Below are 3146 nucleotides of genomic sequence, written 5' to 3'. Positions count from 1 at the left end.
CTCTTGGCTTTTTAGGGGAGAATGTGAACAAAGATTATGTCTTCTTTTAGGACATTTCCAGAGATGGAATTCAAATCATACCCTCCTAAGTCCTGCATGGTATTTCTAACTACAGATAGCTATCTCTCTCTCTGTCTTCACTTCACCCACCAAATTTCTCCCAGTTTGCAATGGGGAAAGTTGCAATGAATTGGCCAGGGATCTTGGGTGCGATTATACACTTAGTTATCCATATGCCAGCCCCCACTCGTACACTGACTGGGATTATAAACTGAATGCCTATTCCCAGTGGTGGACCCAGGTCCTGGCACACGGTGAGCACTTGGTACGTGTGTGTTGAATGACGTGCATTCACACCTGGCCACGCCATGGGGATACAGAAAATGCCAGGCACGTCCTACGGGTGAAACGGTTGTCTCCGAATTCCTGCTCCTTTTCTTTGACATGAGCTGCGGGATAAACGTGAATCTGATTTTGCTACTCATTATTCTGCTTGAAACATACATTAGGAGAGAGCGAGACACCACTTCTAAGTCCCTCAGAAACTGCCACAATTATTTTTTTTTTCCCCTTCTTCAATACTGTTCACCTACTAGCTTGTAGAGAAAGGAAACCGACCCTCTGATATTTGTGCGAATATCACCCACTCAGATGGGCTCGGGGCTGAGTCTCATTACCGGTGGAGGAGCTTGGGAGGTTCACCCAGGAGAGCTGCCTGATTCAAAGCAGATTCGACTCTAGGGAGACAGCAGGGGCCTAGCAGTGCATCCCTACCGCTCCCTTATCTGCACGCTCTGCTCTGGCAGCAATTAATGAATTGCCATCATCTCACCTCCATGCCTCTGCGTATTCTGTACTCTCTGCCCGGAGCACCCTTCCTTGTGGGTTTAATGAACAGATGAGGCATCTGCCCAAGGCCCTTGACCTAACAGATTTTGTCTTAAGGCTTTCTCCTCAGGTCCAGAGCGTTTAGCCACAAAAATATCCCAAAATAGTTCTGTCCCAAGTCTCATGTCCTTGGTCTACATTTTGTATTGCTTTAGGCACAGAGCCCAGAGGTCTATTTTGGAGAGAGTGTAAGGCCGTGAGCATTAGAGAGAACATGAGTTTCAGAATGTGAAAGAGCCTGGTTCAAATTCCAGTTCTGAGACTTACCGGCTGCGCGGCCCTAGCCAAGGAGCCCAACCCTCCAAACCTCTGATGCCCGATCTGCGGAACACATCCATCCCGCGTGGTTGTCATGGCAATGACATCATTGCCATCGCTGCAAGACCAGGCAACTGACATTGATACAATACTATTAGCTAAACGACAGACCTAATTCAGGTTTCACCAGTTTTTACATGCACTCATTTTAAAAACATGTTTGTTGTGTAGTTGACATTTTCTTCCCACGTGTAGAGTCATGTAAGCACCGAGGGAGAGACTTTTGAGGCTTAAAAAGTGTATCGTCAAAATTTGCCCAAGACAGATTGCCAGGAATGATGTATGTGATGGTTGCACCCATTGTGTGTTGGTGAGCAGACAAAGGAAGCAGGGTGTGGACTCAGAAAGGTGTTCAGGCTAGGAGGGGACCCTCGGTGTCCTAGTGCAGAGATGTATGCCCATGGCTAAAACCTCATGCTGGGGACATGTCTTATCAGTCATCTCACAGTCAACCCAGGTACCCTCCAGGTGTGTCCTCCTCTGGAGGGAAGGTGGTCACCTGAATGTTTTGGCCAGCAGTGCGAGAGAGAACACTGGACAGTGGCTCACGGGAGCTGAGTATACGTCCTGAGTATGCCGCCATTAGCTCACCTGAAGTTCATTCTTCTCCCCTGTAAAATTAATACAAGGGGTGAATTCAGGTAGGAGGGTCATCTACCTACACTATCACTCCTGTGGTCATTGCAATTCGTTAGGGTGTCTCTCTGGCTAAGAATAATGGCTTGCAGTGTTGGTCATCTCTCACGCTGGACTACGCAAAGGGCTTTGCGTACATCTCTCCCCTTCCAAGCACGGTTATAGGGAAGCTGCTGTTACTCCCACTTGCAGATGAGGAAACTGAGCCTTAGAAAAATACAGTCAACAGCCACTGTCTCCCAGCTTGTCGGAGACTGTGTGAGCCCAGCCTTCCCCCTCTGATGGCCAGGCAGGCGTGCCTCCCTCTCCTCTGCTGCCCGCTCAAATACGCGCAGACAGCTGAAGACAGTGCTTTCCCCAGACAGCCCGTCAGTCCGGAGGTTAGAAGTGGCTGTCTGTGACCCCCGCTTAAATCTCCAACAGGCTCTCCAGAGGGGCTCCAAGGCCCCTTCTAGCAGCAGAGTAAACGTGACGTTGCTGTGAGGTGCATGCTGCCTAAATATAAAAGCACGGAGATCAGTTCTGGGTGGATGTTTTGGATAGATCAGGGTTTTATTCATTCTGAAAAGAAGGCAGATAGCGAATTTCACTTCTGTCACTTGACACAGGAGGTAGCTGTCTCCCAAAATGAGATGAGAGCTCTTCCTAGTCACTTCTGATATCCATCCTGTGCCCGCACCTTAGTCCATGGGTTGTCCTCACAGACAGACTGCGACAGGTGGAGCTTGGCTGTTGGATGGGATTTAACAGAAAAGGCAAAAACTAACCATTCTTGGACTGAAGTTAGCCAATGCTTTTTCAGAAGTGACTCAGGTAGGTGTGTGTGTGTGTGTGTGTGTGTGTGTGTGTTAGGGTGTGTTTGAGGGAGTGTATATGCAGCAGCTACCCGATTGAATACAGGAAGCTGGGAGACAATTCCGCGCTTGGTATGTTTAGAGAGAAGACGTTTCTAGCAGACATAAAACTGCCCCCGTGAACAGAAGTAGACAAGGAGCCGGCCTGGTTGCCTTCTATCCTGAAGGCTTCAGCAGTGAAATATCACAGCTTTGCTTTTGTACCTCATTCATAAATGAGATGATCTGGGGAATACCGTTCCTGGAATTTTTCTTAAAACAAAGAAGTTAGGCTTTGCTATATATCAGAGACAAGTTGATGAACTCAGAAAGGTCAGGCAAAATGATAAATGGTTGAGCTGGTATTTATGTTCTGAAACAAAAGGTTGGGCCAGGTAGTTGGTCTGAGTGTACTAAAGGGAAGACAAGTGCATGGTTTGGCGTGTAAGGGTGAGGAACAGAGTGGAGAGT

The sequence above is a fragment of the Microcebus murinus genome, chromosome 20 (assembly GCF_040939455.1).
Source record: "Microcebus murinus isolate Inina chromosome 20, M.murinus_Inina_mat1.0, whole genome shotgun sequence".
NCBI classification, from domain to species: domain Eukaryota; kingdom Metazoa; phylum Chordata; class Mammalia; order Primates; family Cheirogaleidae; genus Microcebus; species Microcebus murinus.
This window is presented reverse-complemented; position numbering follows the sequence as displayed.